The sequence below is a fragment of the Natator depressus genome, chromosome 26 (genome assembly GCF_965152275.1).
Source record: "Natator depressus isolate rNatDep1 chromosome 26, rNatDep2.hap1, whole genome shotgun sequence".
Lineage (NCBI taxonomy): Eukaryota > Metazoa > Chordata > Testudines > Cheloniidae > Natator > Natator depressus.
In genome coordinates, this window is record NC_134259.1 from 8,412,852 (window position 1) to 8,433,493 (window position 20,642).

Genomic DNA, 20,642 nt, shown 5'->3' on the forward strand with positions numbered 1-20,642 from the left:
GGAGCATTACGGAGACAAAGGAAGGAAGGAATTATCCAGGCCTTTCCCTTACAACCCTGTCCTATATGGTGTCTTTCCCATTGTGCTTTTAACCTTAATATATGAGTGCGCACATTCAGCCAGCCCTAATCACTGACAAGTTTCCTCTAGTGCAGTAAATTACCTGCTTTGGCAATAGTGCTATGCAGCAGATGCACACAGCATATGGCTGGTTGAGGCCTGCCAGATAGGCCCATTATGTCCTGATGTTCCATTCATTCGAACAGTCCAGTCTAGTCAGAGCAGCACTCTCTCTGTGCTGTGATCACCGGGTGTGGGCCTGGGTTATCCATGTTGAATTGTGTCCGTGCTCATTTTCTCAGGGCCCTTTTTAATACCATACAATCCCGGGGGGGAGAGGGAACTGGGGACGTGCTGTCTCCATGACCTCACTCTCCCATGACCCAGTGGGTGGGAAATGCTAGGCAGGGAGAGTGCGGGCAGAGGAGTGAGGGATGGTGACATTGCTGCATCCTGCAGCAGGACCAACTTGCTCCCTTTGTACTGTACACCACCATCAAGTCGGTGGCTAGGGCTGGCCTGGGAATCCTTAGCAGAAAAGCCATCTGCCAAGGCTTAGGGGAGACAGTGAGGACAGAGCTAATTTTTGCCTTGCGCACCCTTTGCTACTTCTTCCAAATGGGAGTGGGCAAACTACACAGCCCCCCAGCAGCAAAAAATGCAAGGCAACCTCTGCCTTGTCAATATGCAGTGCTTCCTGTCCCTAACGTGAGAATCTCCCCTCAAAGGGAACCATATGGCCCCTAAAGGCACCATTCATAGGCCCAAAATAAAGCCAATTGCTACTGGGGCCCGTGCATGTTTCAGCAGCAGTTTGACCATGCCGGGCAAGCGAAACCCAAGTGCCTAATGCTAGCTGGAAAGATTTTATCAACCTGCTCTGAAAGGTTCTAGAGGACTTGAAAATGTGCTAATTTATCAGAAAGTTGAGTCCTCAGGTATAAAATATTTACACTTCAGATGGAGTCTTGTATTCTTAAATTCAAAGAGAGAGATCTCATCAGAATTTTTTAGAGTGGGAGTGACGGCTGAGGAATTCAGAAAGGCAATAAAGTTCTCACAGACACTTACAAGGAAGCTAGCCTGGAAGCAGCCTAGCTGAAGAAGATACATTACATAGCAAAACAATCTCTTACCCTTATCAAAATAATCCTCAGGGGTGTCTCCGGTGGAAAAGTCTTATAGAATTGAATAGGGATGAAAGCCAATAGGCTTCTACAGAAATTGAACTAAAAAGAAAGAGAAAATGATGACCTGAACCATCCTATAGAACTATATAGCGGGGGCACAATTTTTTATTAAATTCCATAGGGTGATTTATTTCTGTATTTCTACATAGCCACACGATAGATACTGAAAACATTAGAACTATATCTTTGAGATGAGACAAATGAGACTGAATGATAAAATAATGAGGTTGTTGATCAAGAATTTCTATTCAGACTCTCTCATAATGCTAGAACAAAGGGCCATTCAATTCAACTACTGTTAGGCAGCATATTTTAAAATTCAGGGAAGAAGTTATTTTTCTCACACAACACAATTATCTTCTGGGACTTGCTGCTACAAGGTATAATTGAAGCCAAGAGCTCAGCAGGATTCAGAAAAGAATTGGAATTTAACAAGGACATCCAGACTTATAACAGTAAGGGTTAAAAAAGAAAAGAAAAAGAAACTAATACCCAAGAGCTCTGGAAGGAATATTAACCTTCATGCTGCAAGGCATAAGCAAACCTCTAATAAATGGGGGTCAGGAAGAAAAGTCCTCTAGGCAGTTATAGAATACAAAGATCTGACTAAATAGTTCGTCTGAAGCAGCTAGTGGTGGCCACTTTCAGAGACAGGACACTGGGCTTGATGGACCATGGATCTAATCAGTATGGGAGGTCCTGTGTAGCTTTAGAAAGGCTACAGCTTCCACGTGGGAGGAAAGAGATGAGGACGTTAATTTAGCAGCTGAAGCCGAGAAGGTTGAACCAGATTTCTGAGGTTTCTTTCGGTAAATATTTGGTGGTAAGATTGAAACAACAAAATGGCAAAATAATTCAAACTTTCTTTTCTTTTTAAAATCCAGGGAAGCAAAGAAAAAAAAAAAAAGGGAAGATTCTGCCAAGTTGTTGTGAATTTAGCATAATGATCAGGAGAGATCAACATCCCATGAACAAACAAACATGGTTGATTTTGTCGGTATAGCAAGTGGTGGACTACAGGCCTGATTCTCATTTACATTCAGGACACTTTACAGCGCTCTGGCAGTGGATAGGGGCCTTACATTGGAAGTCAATCACAGATGAAGGCCCCTTTATGTTGACAGAGTCATGCCTGATTCTCACTTACAGTATGTCTACACTGTGGAGCCAGGGGTAATTTCCAGCTCATGTAGACGTACTCGCGTTAGCTCAATAAGAGCTACTGAACTAAAAATAGTCGTGTAGCCAGGGCAGCGGGGGCGAGCTGGGCTGGGCACTTACCCAGTGCCTGTGCTTCCCCTGCTATGCTACTCTTTTTAGTGCACTAGCGTCAATGTGTCTAGAGGTCCTGGGAATCACACCACCCCGCTCCATAGTGTAGACATACTCCTATAATAAGGCCACTTTACAGTGCTCTGGAACTATATTGGCACCTTGAATTGGAGATAAGTTACAGGTTAAGGCCCTGATATACTGCCAGAGGGGCCCTCAGTGTAAACGAGAATCAGCATCTGTATTTTCAAGCTGCCAGCTAAGAGCCAACATTCTCAACTGGTGTATATCAGTGTTGCTCCATGAGCGTCCATGGAGAGATGCCAGGTAACACCAGCTGAGACTTTGGCCTTTAATAGTTAAAAACAAACGGTAAGAGCCTGAAAATCGGATGTGAACAGTCCTCACTCACACGAGTGGTTCCTCTGACTTCAAACACTGTAGGAGAAAGGGTTCAAAGGCCTTCCAGAGCCTACGCTGTCGTGTTCATTAAAAGGTATCGGCCAGATTCTCATCTCCCACCACTTTTAAGCTACACTGACTCCAACAGAGTTGCTCCTGATTTACAACAGTGTATGCGAGAGGGGAACAGGGCCCTGCTGATCTCTCTCGGAAAGAGTGGCTTAAATTAAAAGCAATCCTCTTATCCCTTTGCTTTTCTATTGAGGTCTTAAATGCGGCTGGAAATGTAGAAAGGCTTTCAATTGCAGAAGAGATAACCGAGTTTTAAAATATATATATATATATATATTTTTATATATATATATATATGTATATTGAGCCTGTCTCCCTCTGCTGTCAGCACATGAGCAAGATGAAACGCGACTGCAAATTAGGTTAAAGGATTAAGGGATAATCAGGTGTTCGGAGGTGTACCGTGGGTCTGATTCCCCAGTATAATACATCACCTCATCTAGTCATTTATACCTACGCAAAGTGAGTGCAAAGTCTTGCTAAAGCAGTGGAGAATCAAGGTCTGTGTTTCTAACTCAGGCTTATTCCAAACTGGCTATGGGGAAATCCGTTCTGTCACCTTGCCAAGCAGGCAAACCCTAATGCTGCCTAGGACAGAGATGGCAATTTTTCTGTAATATCCTGGACAAACCTTACTGAATTAATTAAATCTTACTGATTTAAGTTAAAGTATCTTAGGAGCTCATTGCATTAAAATGCAAAGTTTGTGTGTTATTGTGGGATTGTACATAACTTGTCTAGGAGACATGACTAATGTAAATCTTGGGAAGTGTTATGAGCTTCAGAGGACTCTTTTAAGCAATGGACTAAGACACGAATGAACTGTTAGTTAATTAGGTTTCCTGGAAAATACTTGGGAGGAGGGGAATGCAAATGCCCGCCTCTGGCCTTGATCTTTGGAAGTTTGCCCTGGGGATGGGACCTTTGTCTACAAATTAGCTGGTTCCAGGATCAAAAGGCCCAAACGCCACAAAGGAGCACCTCACAGATTCAGGAGGGGTCTCGTTCTGAGCAAAAGACGTTATTAAGTTATAACCCCCGTGTAGGTCATCTCTGGTAAGCTTATTCACATTTACATGTGTTGGTTCTCTTATCGTTTCTAATGTTTTCTCTGCAGTGCTTTTATCTTAAGAATAAATGTGTTTGCTTAGAAAGAGCTGCATGGTAACATAAGTGTGACAATTACACTGCTTACTCTCTCCGAGGAGAAAAATAAAGTAGGCCGGCTTGGGCAGTCTGACTTGCTGGGGAATCCACAGTCTAGACAGGTTGCTGTGCAGCCTGAACATACCCGGTCAGAAGGGAGAGAGACGCGAGGCAAGAGAGGCAAAACTGGGGATCCAAGTGCCGAGAGTGGATGCCTCTCAAGGACCATGGAGTGGGAATACATCAGCAGTTGCCCTGAACTGTGACACTGCCGATTTAGGAAAGAAAAATAAATCCTTGACAGAAAGACGTTGGGCCTGATCAGACTCAATGAAAAGACTCCTACTGACAGTGATGAGAGCTGGCTCAGACCGTCAAACCCCTGTGCGAGTCATGGTCTTTTGCAAACACTTTACATTTTTCCAGTTCAAACCCTGTATTCCCTCTATCATATTACACTCCACAGAACTGTCTCCCAATTGCCTTGAGCTCCGCCTGGCTGCCTGTTGTAGCCACCAATTGCTTCTCTTCTTACAAAAAGACTGAAAGCTCCTTGGGGCAAAGACCATCTTTTTATTCTGTGTTTGTACACACCTCGAACATTGGGGTCCCAGTACAGGACTGGGCTTCCTAGCTGCTACTGCAAGAAAAATATTCTACTCTGGGGCAGGGACTATCTTTTATGTGCATCTACAGCACTTAACACGGTGGAATCCTGATCCCTGACCAGGGCATCTAAGTGCTATCACAGTACACAGAATAATAAATAATAATAGCAACAACCTAAACACAGAGAGAGGATTTGAGTGTTAAGGGCTTGTCTTCACTGCAGTGTAAAGGTAAAATGTTGAGTGTTTCCCCAACTGGATTACTGTCCACAAATTAAAATCGCTAGCTCCGGTAAAGTGGTGCTTTACATTTGAGCTAGCTGGCCCGTCCAGGGTGGTGGGTTGTAGCTTGAGTGCTCCTGATGCTTGAGCTAGTCATGCAGTTACCCTGTGCTGCAAATGCAAATGCTCTGTGCTACCTGAGTGTTATTTTGCAGCATGGCTGCTTTCATTTGAGGCAAGCTAACACAAGGGCAGTTAACTCCAGTGTAGAGAACTCAAGCTAACTCTGCAGTAAAGACACAGCCTAAGGGCAGGAGAATTGCTTCAAGAAATAAAACTTTCCTCTCCCAAAACATTGCCTGTGCCTAGAGCCAAGCTTTTACGTAGAGACAAACTAAGGCCAAAACACCAAAATTCAGTCTTGGGGAGTTTCCAGATGTGCAGGTGACTCCAAGCTTCATAGCTGTCCCCTTGTCTCTGCACTGCCTATAACCTAGCTCCAACTATCCTGATTTCTGGCATCCACAGCCGAATCAAGAGCTGAACTTTGAGGCTCGGGCCTGTCTCCAGTTTTACAGTTCTGAAATGTGAAATCTACGTTTCTATTTTACCACGTGCCATTTCCAGCCAGTACCCATACCAGAACTGATGGAACAACGTGTGAAAGTCAGTTCCCACTGTGTTTTCTTTACAGTTAGAGGCAAGAAATTTGGATATTTCAGATAAGAATCTATGTTATTTGCCACATTTAACTCATAATCCAAATCTTTGGGATCCATTACCAAAAAAACCCCTAAAAATCCCTTCCCCCAATGCTCTACTTTCATTGATTAATTCAGCTACCAAACAGATAAGTAGAGAACAAGCTTATAACAGTACACAGCTGCACTCATGAGGATTTTTAAGGTTATTTGTGGGCTGGTGTGGAAGACAAACTTCTTTAGGTGCACTTACTTCATGGGCTAAATGTAATTGCTCCTACACAAGCCCGCTGGAACCCATAGCCCTGATTCTTCACTGACCTATATCACTTTTCCCCTGGGGTAACTTTGTTGAATTCGGGGGAGTCCTTCCTGATTTACTCCTGACGTGAGAGAGGGGAGAACTGGGACCAGTAATGGAGTCACTCCTGATTTATACTGGCGTGAGAGAGAGGAGAAACAGACCCAGTGAGTGAAAGTAGAATCTATGTGGCGTTTTAGATTATGTGCACTGAGGGAGCTCCATTGGCTTCTATGCATACCAGCTGAGGATCTAGCCCTGAATGGAGAGAGAGGGGGGTGTGTGTGTGTAGGGTGAAATGTAACTGAACCACTCAGAAAACGTTCCCTTCCAGCTGATTGCACCAGCTGTCTGGCTCTTCCAGACACCATCAATTCATTGTCACTGCCCAGCACATGCTCCCGACTGCTGGTATATCTGAATTGTTATTGATGGCAGATGTAGGAGAGGGCCACTTCTGCAGAACTCAAACATTTATTATCATGAGTCAATTCTAAACCAGAGGGGGTGGGGGCGAGAGGAAAGAAAAAGAGGCCTTTCAGATGAGAAAGAAGTAGGCTAGTAGAGATGAAATAAAAATACCCGCTACACGGAGCTGCCTCTAACGTGCTGGTAAATGGTTACATGAATGTTGGCTGCAAAGTACAGGTGTGAGCAAGCTTCTTCCCAAGGGCCAGAAACTTCCACATGTTTATGTAGGTCAGGGGCATGAGAATTTCACTGACTACTGATAAAACGTACCCCAACTGGCCAACAGCACCAACCATCCTTCTGTGTCCAGGTGCACAACCCCTATTGACAGGTAGTTTCGTTTCAGACCCCGAGCAGGAATGTCTATACAGCTATTTCAGTTGACCCGGGCTCTGTGACTCTCTGCCTCAGGTCTTTGTTTGCAGTGTAGACATACACTTAGAGACCTGATGGGATATAATAGCCCCAGTGTCATAGGGTGCTGGAAAAAGGTTTCTATGATCCCGAGAGGCCAATTAATCTGCCTGCAAGCTGCTGGAGGGTGGGCCAGGCCTAATTAGAATAAAGCCCAGCTGAGGGAGTGCAGGATTTATTTCCATAAGGAGCTGGTTGAGCCCAGTTGGGTAAGGAGACAAGACAGAGTTCCTACTTCCTGGAAAGGAAGCTAAGAAGGAGACCACACAGCAGACAGGCTACTCCAGGGGTGATCTGGAAGCTTGACTGAAGACAAAGCACCTTCAAGGCACTTGTAATACCTCCCAGCTCGGTATAAACATTGTAAGTGTACTCTCTATGCCATTATCTAAATCACTGATGAAGTTACTGAACAGAACTGGACCCAGAACTGATCCCTGCGGGACCCCACTCAATATGCCCTTCCAGCTTAACTGTGAACCACTGATTATTGCCATCTGGGAATGGTTTTCCAACCAGTTTTAGAATCATAGAACTGGAAGGGACCTCAAGAGGTCATCTAGTCCAGTCCCCTGCACTCATGGCAGGACTAAGTATTATCTAGACCAGGTGTTTGTCTCTTAAAAATCTCCAATAATGGTGATTCTACAACCTCCGTAGGCAATTTATTCCAGTGCCTAACCACCCTGACAGTTAGGAATTTTTTCCTAATGTCCAACCTGAACCTCCCTTCCTGCAATTTAAGCCCATTGCTTCTTGTCCTATCCTCAGAGGTTAAGGACAACAAATTTTCTCCCTCCTCCTTGTAACAATCTTTTATGTACTTGAAAACGGTTATCATGTCCCCTCTCAGTCTTCTCTTCTCCACGCTAAACAAACCCTTTTTTTTTTTTTTTTCAATCTTCCCTCACAGGTCATGTTTTCGAGACCTTTAATCATTTTGGTTTCTCTTCTCTGGATTCTCTCCAATTTGTCCACATCTTTCCTGAAATGTGGTGCCCAGAGCTGGACACAATACTCCAGTTGAGGCCTAATCAGAGCGGAAGCATTACTACTCGTGTCTTGCTTACAACACTCCTGCTAATACATGTGCCAACCTTATATAGCGCCGTACTGTTGTTCACCTTAGCTCAGTACAACTAGCCATGCAACCATGGTAGCAATGGTAGTGGCAACGGAGAACGGGCTGAGCTGTGCCAGACACAAACCCGCCTAAAGCCAGTGGGTACGTACTCAACATGGCTCAGTCATGGCTCCGCTGCCACGGCCAGGCTGCTATTTGTACTCGTGGTAGCTTGACGAGAGCTAGCGCACACGTGTGTATGCAAGCGGAGGAATTCACATCCCAGTTCATAGTTTAGATCTAGCCTTAGCCTTCCCCATCTATAAAATGGAGACAAAAGCACTTCCCTACTTCACAGGAGTATTGTGAAGATAAATATGTCGAAGATTGAGCTGCTCCAATACCATGCGAATGGCGTGGGGGGAACAGATATACCTGTGACGTAGAATAACCAGAAATGCTGGGCATGAGGTCGTTGCTGGATTCCAGACAACATTGTTGCTCCTCACAGGTAGGTATTCTGAACTTCTTTCGATGGTAGATTCCTAAGTGACAATCAGACAGCAGCCGGAGGCTGGGAAAGAATCTGCAACAGCATGTTTCTTTAACGGAGCATTGGTTAATGTTCCAGAACCTGCAGAAAGACCTGTAGTTGTGTGTCAGTGTCCATCAACTTGCTCTCGCTGGTTTCCCTTTTCTTAAGATGATTTTCATTCTTCCAAAATCTCAAGTGAGGGTTTTTTTTTTTGAAGGGGGAGTTTATTTTTTTTTTTTTTAGCAGATCAGTAACTTATGGCACATACAATTCATTGAGAGGCACAAAATGTTTGAAGAGGAAAAAATGGGAGAAATTTGAAATGAGGCTTTGTGGGCAGCTTGTGATCTAAGAAACAGAAACCTGCAACCGGGTGTGGGTACATATACGTCAATTCTTAATGGCAGGGAGAGCCAGGGACTGCTATAAATTAGACATCCTTAATAAGTTTACAAAGAAAGCCTGTTATAAAACTCCGTTTCAGCACTGCCAGTAACACAGTCTGAAATCAGTCAACATCAGAAAAACAACATAGAGGACATATAACTCATGTATAGTGCTTTTCATCAGTAGAGGCATTATCCCATTTTAGAGATGGGGAAACAGAGAGATGAAACGACTTATCCAAGGTCTCCCAGCAAGCCAGTGGCAGAACATGGAATGGAACCCAGGAACTCCTCTGTCTCAGTCCAGTGTTCTGTCCACTTAATCTTCCAGATACTCAACAACAAGAATATTTAAAGCGAAGTTCAGCTTTGAAAAGCAGCTAAGCAAAAAGTGGCACCTTCGTAATCGTCAGCTCTGCTCTGTCTGTTCGGACTGACGCATGCTTAGTTTATTGACTATTATAGGGTTTTACTCCAGCTTGCCTTGTAGAGCCCACACAGCTCTAGGATGAGCTGGATTCTATTCTGCCTCTTGCATTATCAACATAATTCTTACTAAGTTCTAACCAGAGTGCCAAATTCTGCTGCCGCTTATAACCATGCAACCCCAGGAAGGCAATGGACTAGAAACTAAGGATGTGCCATACCAAAATAGATTGGTGCTCCACCCTGCTTCGTACAGAGTCTTTAGAAGAAAGTGCAAAACTTCCCTTTATGGACAATTCTGAAATGCTCTGCCACAGGAGATGTTTCTCCTGACCCAAGGCAGTCAGTGGTTGGCTTAGGCCATGAAGCATGAAGGTTTATGTTCTCTACTTCTATCTTTTTCTTCTCTCTTGGGGCTGAAATAGAGTCTCTCTTTTAGAAAGACATCCAGTTTTGATTTAAAGCCTTCAAGCAATTGATAATCCGCATCGCTGGGTAAATTGTTCCAAAGGTTGATTACCCTCACTTAAGAATTTGCACCTTATTTCTAATATGTTTTGCGTTTTTGGTATTTTGTTTTTCTTTCCTCCTTCTTCATCTTCCAGCCATCGGGTCTTGTTAGGCCTTTGTCCGATAGACTGAAGAGTCCTTTAGAATCCAAAAACGTTTCCCTGTGTAAACAGACTGGGATTAAATTGCCTCTTTACCTTCTCTTTGAATAGAATTAGTTCCTTAAGGCTGATTATAAGGCATTCATTTCAGACCTCAAATCATTCTGGCAGCTCTTCTCTGAATTCTCTCCAGTTTTTAAACGTGCAAAATGATGCGGCAGAAGAAAATAACTCAAGATCTTGACCAGAAAGGAAAAATCCTTTGACTCTGAATCAAACACACTCGATTGAAAGGTAACAGACAACAATCATGGAACATCATTATGCCACTTTTAGAGCTACTGTCCAGAACAAAACTTCACTTGAAAGGCTTAATTGGCTTCTTAGGAATCACCATAGCACTTGATTCTTTCTTCTGAATAATTCTGGCTCTTACTTAAGTTCTGTTCAAATCACAGTTGGCTCAATTCTGCAAGTTCCAGAGAAATTTAGAGCCTTCATCAGAGATGCTAGAAACTTTATCAGAAACCGTTAAAGGACCTATATTTGCTTTTGTTCAAAATCTTGTCCGGGGCAATGCACAGAGACTCAGGACACGAGGGTAAGAAAGAGGAGCTGAATAATCTTTATTTGCTAGAGCTTTGAAGTAAAACTTTCAAAAGCATTTAAATGATTTCGGAGGTTAAATCCCATTTCCAAAGGAGATTTAGGCTCCTAAAGAGGTTTAAAAAGTGGGATTTAACTTTTTAAATCACATCAGTGCTTTTGAAAATTCTACCCATTCCTCACTTTAAAGCCCCCTAGTGGCCACACAACACAGTGGCTTCTGTGTAGCCACCATGCATGAGATTGCAATCACCTTCTACTCTCAGTGGCAAAGTGAACCTACATAATCTCAGACGTGATCTCAGTTGCTATTGCTGGGACTGGAAATATGTTAGTGCAATATGTTGAGTGCTGAATAAATACCCACTAGAATGTGTCTGTCCCTTCAGTATACTCTCCTCGGAATTGTAATTTTCAAGCTGAAGCTTTCTATGCATGACTATATGCACGTTTCTGGAGTTAAAGGAAGAGTGCTAATTCCATCCATCCCACTTTGCCTCAAGGTATCTCCTCTTTGGCTAAGTGGGTTTTCTTCAGTATTTGCTAGTTGACATTTTAGAGAATTTTTTTAAAAGGTTCGGCACGTTACTCTTTTAGTTGTCTCAGTGAGCCCTCTGGGTTGTACAGGGATGTCTTTCTAATGTGATTCACGAGTACAAATTACTTTGATAACAGATTTAAACAAAGCAAGCCCCACAACTATCTGCCCTGTAAACAGAGAAATAAGGAATCTAGGGAAATAAGAAATCCAGTAGGATAAAGGTAAACTTATGTGAGGCAACTGTTTTTTTTTTCATAAATATGGTAACAGTTATAATCAATTAGACAGATACCAAGTAGAAGCAGGAATTAGGAACTTTATTATGATATTATTATTACAATAAGAGGTGCCATAGAAACGCAATGAGAGATGGTCCCTACCTCAAAGAGCTTACAATATAAGGGCTTGTCTACACGATGCTGCACTGCGCTCCACAGGGGTGTGAATTGCGGAGCACTGTAGCGCACTGTGCTGAACCAAAGGGTATCTACTGTACATTAACATTGTCCCATTTGAAGCAAGTCTTAACACCCACTAGGTACCTTTTAGTTTGCACCAGCAGGGTCCACACAGGGCAGTTCCAGGCGTAACACGTTACAGTGCTGCACAGTTCACACCTCAGTATAGCATATCATAGCACTCCCTATGCAAGCCCTAAGTAGGCAATACAGACAAAGGGTAGGAGAAAGAGAGCATTAACGCTCCCTCCCACCCCCTTTTACAGATGGAGAACAAAGGAACAGAGAAACTAAGGGGGTCAACAAGCATGTGGACAATGGGGATCCAGTGGATATAGTGTATTTAGATTTTCAGAAAGCCTTTGACAAGGTCCCTCATCAAAGGCTCTTAAGCAAACTAAGCTGTCATGGGATAAGAGGGAAGGTCCTCTCATGGACTGGTAACTGGTTAACAGATAGGAAACAAAGGGTCGGAATAAACGGTCAGTTTTCAGAATGGTGAGAGGTAAGTAGTGGTGTCCCCCAGAGGTCTGTACTGGGCTCAGTCCTATCCAACATATTCATAAATGATCTGGAAAAAGGGATAAACAGTGAGGTGGCAAAATTTGCACATGATACAAAACTACTCAAGATAGTTAAGTCCCAGGTAGACCGCAAAGAGCTACAAAAGGATCTCTGAAAACTGGGCGACCGGGCAACAAAATGGCAGATGAAATTCAATGTGGATAAATGCAAAGTAGTGCACATGGGAAAACAGAATCCCAACTATACATATAAAATGATGGGGTCTAAATTAGCTGTTACCACTCAAGAAAGAGATCTTGGAGTCATTGCGGACAGCTCTCTGAAAACAGCGACTCTATGTGCAGCGGCAGTCAAAAAAGCAAACAGAATGCTGGGAATCATAGATAATAAGACAGAAAATATCATGTTGCCTCTGTATAAATCCATGTTACGCCCACATCTTGAATACTGCGTGCTGATGTGGTCGCCCCATCTCAGAAAACAAGATATATTGGAATTGGAAAAGGTTCAGAAAAGAAAGGGCAACAAAAATGATTGGGGTATGGAAAGGCTGCCATATGAGGAGAGATTAGTAAGACTGGGACTTTCCAGCTTGGAAAAGAGATGACAAAGGGGGGATATGATTGAGGTCTATAAAATCATGACTGGTGTGGAGAAATTAAATAAGGAAGTGTTATTTACTCCTCATAACACAAGAACTATGGGTCACCAAATGAAATTGGTAGACAGCACGTTTAAAACAAACAAAGGAAGTATTTTTTCATACAACGCACAGTCAACTCCTTGCCAGAGAATGTTGTGAAGGCCAAGACTATAACAGGGTTCAAAAAAGAACAAGATAAATTCATGGAAGATAGGTCCATCAATGGCTATTAGCCAGGAAGGGCAGGGATGGTTTCCCCACTCTCTGTTTGCCAGAAGCTGGAAATGGGCAACAGGGGATGGATCACTTGATGATGACCTGTTCTGTTCATTCCCTCTGGGACACCTGGCATTGGCCACTATCGGAAGACAGGATGCTGGGGTAGATGGACCTTTGGTCTGACCCAGTATAGCCGTTCTTATGGACCTTTTTTTGGGGGGTGGGGTGGGGGGAGGGTATCATCTGCAAATTTTGCCACATCATTGTTTACCCCTTTTTCCAGATCATTTATGAATATGTTGAATAGGATTGGGCCCAGTACAGACCCCTGGGGGACACCACTATTTACCTGTCACCATTCTGAAAACTGACCATTTATGCCTACACTTGGTTTCTTATCTTTTAACCAGTTACCAATCCATGAGAGGACCCTCCCGCTTATCCCATGACAGCTTACTTTGCCTCTGTAATGTAACTGTGGATGTTTTCATTCACTTCTCCAGTTCAGGCAGAAGATTAAATATCATCCAACTGAGACAGGACCCTGGATAGGACCCTTTCACTGTAGGTCACTGTATCAAATTTTATAGGTGGCATGGCCATCACAGCAAATAGGTGGTGGAACATAAGGAAGAATGCTTATCTGATCTTTGCAATGGCAGTGGGACTATCCTTGTGAATATTTATACTTTACTACTGTTACCAGTTCATATTTCTACAGCACTTTCTGTATAACGGAATCTTCCAAGTGCCATTTTTATTTTTGCTGTAAGTAGGATTTTCTGATGTATTGACCACTAGCTTGTGAAAGAATTATGTTTGAAATTCGGAGACATGTCGGTTGATTGCCAGGAAAAGCATTCCATGGGGAAGACCTGCACAGTTCAATTGCTACAAACTTAAAGCTATTTACTGACTTTAATCAGCAGGCACGCGATTCCCACTGGTTTAAATAAGAGTCACGCAAACAGACCAAGGGTATTATATACACTCTGAGCATGAAGAATGGGTCAGAATGATATTCTTCCAGTCATGATGATGGAAATCCTTTTACAAAATAGTCCAGGTTATAAATAATACTAATATAGTTTTATCAAATAATTCATTCAAAATGCTGCTGGAAAGATCATTTTCTGATCTCACTGCTTTGACCATGTCACCCCTGTGTTTGCAACCCTGCGCTGTTCATTTTGTTACCTCATCCTCCTACCTGGTCCTGCCCTGCTTGTCTGTTTTGCCCACCTCTCCTGTCTGGTTCCTAGGTGAAGGGAGCGCCTTCTATGTCTGTACAGCACTTAGATAACGGGGCCCTGATCCTTGACTGGGGGTCTCAGGTGCTACCATAATCTGAATCTTTCCTGTGTCTTCTGAGGTCTCTTAGGGCAGGAACAAGGCACCATCATCCCTGTCTATCCTGGACTGTTCTTTATAAGTCCCCTATGTTGTTGAGTCTTAAGTTTTCCCACTCTGAGTAGTGCTCAGTGGAGGGATTCTTTCAGTCACCCGTTCTGCATGTTCCTCCAGATGCCCAACAGCATGCCTGCCGTGGCAGATGCTCTGGCTTCATTGTTAACACATGTCCCAGATGTTTCCATCTTTTCAAGATAACTTTAGAGATTGAGAGCTCTGAGAAATCTTGGCATTTGTTACAAATTCATCCCATTTAATACCTTGTATTTTTCAAAGGCATTTCCATGTTTCCCCGTACCTCTTGGTTTCTAGCTTTTGCATCCATTTGTGAAGATGGAAATAACATTTGAATTGAAGATTTTTAGCTTGCTTTTTGAGCTGTAGACTTTCAATGACCAAATCGTATTTAAGAGGGTGAGCGCAGCTGCCACCTTGCCAATTCATGACATTATTTCCTTCTGGACATCCCCACTGACTTGCACGTTACTGCCAAGGTATGCAAATTGGTCCATCATTTGTATTCCTTTACCTTCTGAAGTAATGTTACCATAATATTAACTCTACTACTATTAACAGAGTTTGTGCAAGATCATTCTCCATGCTAAGCATTGTAAGCATAGGAAAGAGTATAAATACTTTGATGCCATAAAGAGTTTAACAGCAACCACTGTACAAACTGAAATTTCCATCAGAGACTTCTCCAGTGAAGCACCGAGTACATTGCACTGAGTGGAAGGCATGTAACACTCTATAATAAATCTGATCTTAACATGGCATACACACTGTAATTGACAGGAGTCTGAAAGATAGGGTGGTAATGCTCTAGGACATCCGGAGATCACCAAGTGTCAGGAGGGAGCATTCCAGACTGCCTCTTTCACCTCATAGATGCAGATACTGGATCAGCCGAGTAGCCGAAACATGCTAAGTACATCAGAATTGGCTTCTTTCAGCTGACAGGCCCTGTGTATTTGCTGACTCATAATGAGGGTGCTTAAAACTGTTGCTGTTTATCCCCCAGGGCCTCATTACTTGGAATATTCAAACCTTAAACCACCTGCCTCTGGGCATCCTCCATAGAAATGAAATCAGATTCATTTCCCATCCCAACAAATTGCCATTAAATGCTACTTTATCTGAAAATGGGCTTGATAATTAGTATCTTTGATTGCACAGGGAGAACTGTTGGATTTGTTAGAATACATTTTAAATGCAGGCTTTCACGTTCCATGTAAGGCGGGGGAACCGAAATTCCCAATGCGCCCATGTAACCAGAGTTACCGTTAAAATATTCATGACTTTCCCAGGCCACCTGGTGCTAAAAAAAAAAAATAAAAAATAAAGAAGAGTCATATCTTCAGCACCTGTGTTTTTTTTCCTTGTCAGGGGGAAAGATGGTCGTATTAAGCCTAGGACTGGGACATAGGAGATTTGGGTTAAATATTATGAGTTGTAAATATTTATATTATGATAGTACACAAAGGCCCCAACTGGGATTGGGCTGCATTGCACTAGGCACCACACAAACAGGGAAAAGAGACAACCCCTGCCTTGTAGGGCTCGCAGTCTAGAGGAGGAGGAGGAGGAAAAATGATCTGCTTAAGACCAGGGACTGGGAGACAGTACTAAGAACTGATGTATGAGGCAAGAGATAGAGATAATGTAAGAGAGATAGGTTCTCTTCCTAGCCCTACCATGGATTTCCTATGTTATCCTGAGCAAATCACTTCACCTCTTTGTGAGTCAGTTCCCCATCTGTAAAATGGGAGTGTGTGTACTTCCTACCACAGCCCCCAAATTCAGCAAGACACACAAAGCCTAAGCTGGGATGATTTAGTTGGTGTTGGTCCTGCTTTGAGCAGGGGGTTGGACTAGATGACCTCCAGAGGTCCCTTCCAACCCTGATATTCTATGATTCTACGGGTCTCACTGACCCACAAAACCCTTTTGATGCATTTGGGGGGTGCGGGGAATTGCGACAATGATGATAAAAACAGTGCTGAAAGATTCATACGGTCATATCATAACTGCTGCCTCAAAACAAAAACAATCTGATGCTGGAATACCTGTATAATTAATTGGGGGTCTAACTGACCCCATTACCTTCCCAACGACTTTTTTCACTACACTGAAAGCACAGCATATATGCAGACACAACTCATGATAACAACTTGTCCTCATTATAGTTTAAGAATACCGAAAGAAAGAAGAGAGTTCAAGACCTGAAGAAGAGCTTTGTGTAAGATCGAAAGCTTGTGTCTCGCCAACAGAAGTTGGTCCAATAAAAGCTATTACCTAGGATGATAACACCAATAGGGAAAGATTAACCCCATCCTGGTCTGAGAATATTTAATGTATGAAAAGGCACAATTTTGGCATGAAAAACTTGTATTTACATTTGTGTGTGCATTGGAGTCAGATAGACCTCAAAATATTAGGAAGCTTATGTTGATCTGACTCAGAAAGAAACCTTTCAGCCAGTTCAACAAAGCAGAATGAAATCTTTTGATTTCAGGAATATCTAAATATTTTGTTTTGCTCAAAAAAGTTGAAAAGAAACAAACAATAAATTGCTGAACGTAATTGCTTTTAAATTTCTGTTGCGTGAAAAATGTCAACATTCCAAAGCTGGAGTGTTGGCGTTTCCCACAGATCGGAAACTCTGAATTTCGCTCAGCTCTGAGATAAAACAGACAAATGGTGGAAGAAAGGAAGGATTGTTATCCTCATATTACAGATGGGGAACTAAGGCACAGAGAGATTTTGTGACTTGTCCAGGGTCACACAGGAACTGTGCCGGAGAGCCACAGATTGAACCCAGATCTTCCAAGTCCCACTCTAGTGTCTTAACCATAAGAACAGCCTTCCTCTCAATTTGTCTCTTATTAACCTCTAAAATATGTGTTGCAAATAAACAGCCACTTTAGCTGTAGCCATCTAAGATACAAAGGCCTTTTAAGCTCAAGCAGGGTCACCAACTCATCATAAAACACATTTACTGAAATAGACAGTTGAATGATGGAAACTGCTTCAGTAAAATCAAGACAACCACACAACAGGTAGGGTAGGCATTTAACTAACCTCTAGTCAATGCAGCAGAATTGCTGTAATGATTTCCTCCTCTCCAGCCCTTCAAGTCATCACACACAAATGTCGGTGCCTACGATCTTTAAAATAGCAGATTATGACTGAATCAGTTTTTGCCGATTTTTAGAACCGACAACACATTCTGCTGCAGTAACACCAGTGCGGGGGTGGGGTAGGGGATTAAGTTATAATGCATTGCAGGATAAATGCAGTATTTGAGAAGTGACTATTTTGACGAAGTTGTTCTCGTCGTGGTTCAAAATCAGAGGTAAACTTCCCACCCCGTTGCACCGACGTTGAGCCTGATTTTGATTCTGCATCACACGGACATTGGTGCAACTCCACTGTCTGTGGCGGAGTTACACCACTGTCAATCAGAAGTGCATGAGATCAGAATAGAACCGGAGGTTTCAAAGGTATTGTGCACCCTTGGCACCCACTGAAGTCAAAGAGAGCTGACAAGTCGATGTCTTTAAAAACTCCTGAGGCCGAGAGGGTAACTAATGACTTCGAGTGAGAGACTTAAGAGGGTCAAACTATTTAATTTATCCCAGGCAGTGTTAAGAAGTGACTTTGCCATGGCTTATAAGTACCTCTATGATGAATGGTTTCAGAGTAGCAGCCGTGTTAGTCTGTATTCTCAAAAAGAAAAGGAGTACTTGAGTCTCTAAGGTGCCACAAGTACTCCTTTTCTTTATGTGATGAACATATGTCTGATAATAGAAGTCTCTTCAATCAAGCCTCCCCGCGCCCTCCTCCCCCCCCAAAAAAGAGCCAATGGTTGGAAGCTGAAGTAAGACAAATTCAGACCAGAAATTAGGCACTATTCTTTTTTTTTTAAAAGTATTCCAGGCCACCACTGGAACAACTTACCTAGAGATGTTGGGAATTCTCCATCACTCGAAGTCTTTAAATGGAGATTGGATAGCTTTCTAAAAAAATATACTGCAGTTCAAACAGAAGTTATGGGCATAAGGCAGAAATTACTGCTTGAGGTTCTGTGTTATACAGGAGGTCAGACTAGATCATCATAATGGCGGTAGAATCTATAAATAACTAAAATACTGATCCAAAGGCTATGGAAGCCTGGATGAATGATGTTAGGGAGGCTTGCTGCATGCATCCCAGAAGGACAGCACCAAAATTAATGGCTACAGGAAAATTAAAAAAAATTATTAAAGCCCATGAAAACAGTATTCCATGCCAGCTGGGAAAACATGAGACATCATAAAATGCGAATCTTGCAGGCTGCTCTGCGCGGGTGGAGATTTATGACACTGTAGTGCCTCAATGACTTCCACCTGCATAGAACAACATGCAGGATAGGGGCCTTTTTGGCTGCGGGAGAAATCAGCTGCCCTGTCTTTTGACATTTATTTTAATGTGCTCCTAAAACAAACATCTTTACAGAGCATAGGGAAGGAGAATGAACCCTGTCCCACGGTAGTCAGTTTCCAATGGATGGCGGACGTATATTAATAAGGATCTTTCTATAGCAAGAGGCATATGTTTAATATTTTGCTTGGTTTCTAGGTACCATTTATTCTCCAACATCCCAGCTGCTAACACACACACACACAGGTACTTATTAGCGGTACTGAAGGATGTCCTATAGAAGGTCAAATAATGGGCCATGACAATGCAATTATGTTCTCTACTATAAAGGTCATTCTTACTCATCATACTAATTATCTTGACAGGACGGCATTTCCAGCTACTGATTTCAATGCAAAATCTTCTCCCACATCTTGGCCTTTCTGGTTTTCATGTAGCATTTCCCTTTACTGCTTTATTAATGTATGTTTCTTGATATAAAGTATTTGCAACTCAAAGTTGGTAAAAAGTTAACTTGGAGATTGAGGGCCAGTTTTTCCATGCGTGCTCAGAACCTACCATTGCAGCAGCTCCCATTGTAACATTTAGGGGCAGGTTTTTAAGGGCCCAGTGTGTGGAACCCTTTGGGAAATCTGACCATTTATATCCAGGGAATTAGGGCATGAACAGATTCAGGCTGAGGTTTTCAAAGCAGCCTAAGGGAGTTAAATCCCAACTCCTACTGAATTTCAGTGGGATTTGGGCACCTAATTCTCATAGCTTGTTGTGGCTGTTTTCTGTTTTGTGTGTGTTTTTCAAATCTCAGCCTAAGTGACTTTGTCAAGGTCACAAAGTGAGTGCGTGGCAGAACTGGGCTAGAACCCAGACCTTTCTGCAGCCTAATGCAATAATCACAAGACCATTCTTTTCCCTCTAGCTTGTCTTTCTCTGTTCTCAGCTCCCAGTACAATGTCCCTCAATATATGTCTTAATAGTTCAGTTTCTTCCTAGTACTACAATGCTCATATTTTGGCCCAAGCTGCAAAGTTCAAGCCTGGATCTGAACTCCTTCCCCAGGTTGATTTGGCTCATTTAGAAATACAGAGCAGCCAGGGCATTTGGACCAGTAGCTGAATCTCTCAAAGTGGGTTTTGGTTCAGGCCTATCAATATCCCAATTGGGTCAAAGTTTACTGAGCACCATTTTCTCTAGCCCAAGAAATTCCTTTCTTACAGGCAAAAGAAATTCAGCCTAAGGAATGGGCAATTGCTACAGTCAATGTGGGGAAAATAGTACATTTCACTAACGCTGTTTTATGTTTTTAATTAATTTCCTGATACGGTGGGATGGAAACACATTCATAATTGCAGTTGACCTTTAAGACTGAAGGAGAAACCAGGCTAAGACGGAAGATTGTGTTGCAGATGGCTGTGAATAAGAGAGATAATTAATTGGAGAAAGTAGATTACTCATGTTACATGCTTTAATTATGTAAAGAATGTATGGTATAAAGGCATTAAATAAATTATGTGAAAGTAATTTAGAAATAGGATGGGCGAGAGGGGAAAAAAAGGAAGGAGATTTTTAAATGAGCTGGAGAAGTGCCTACAACTCCTATGCTCTGAAGTCTCTTTGCAGGGTGGGTCTTGACTTAGAAAATAAAACGGATTGTGTGCATTCAGGAGGCTCTGTGCAAACCAGATGGGCCACATCATCAACTGATGGAAATCAATGTAGCTCTATGGAAGTCAATGGGTCAGCTCACCCAGCTGATCGTCCAGTTGAGGATCTGCCCTAATGTATCCAGAATTGGAGCATCAGTAGAGGGAACTGGGTCAACGAAAGGGTCTCAGATGTCATTGTGCCAACATTAAATTAGAGAGCCTGGAGCCTTCCTGATAAGCAGGAGAATGGGATAATCTACGCTGTGTCCAGGTAAACAGGGAAGGAACCTTTTCT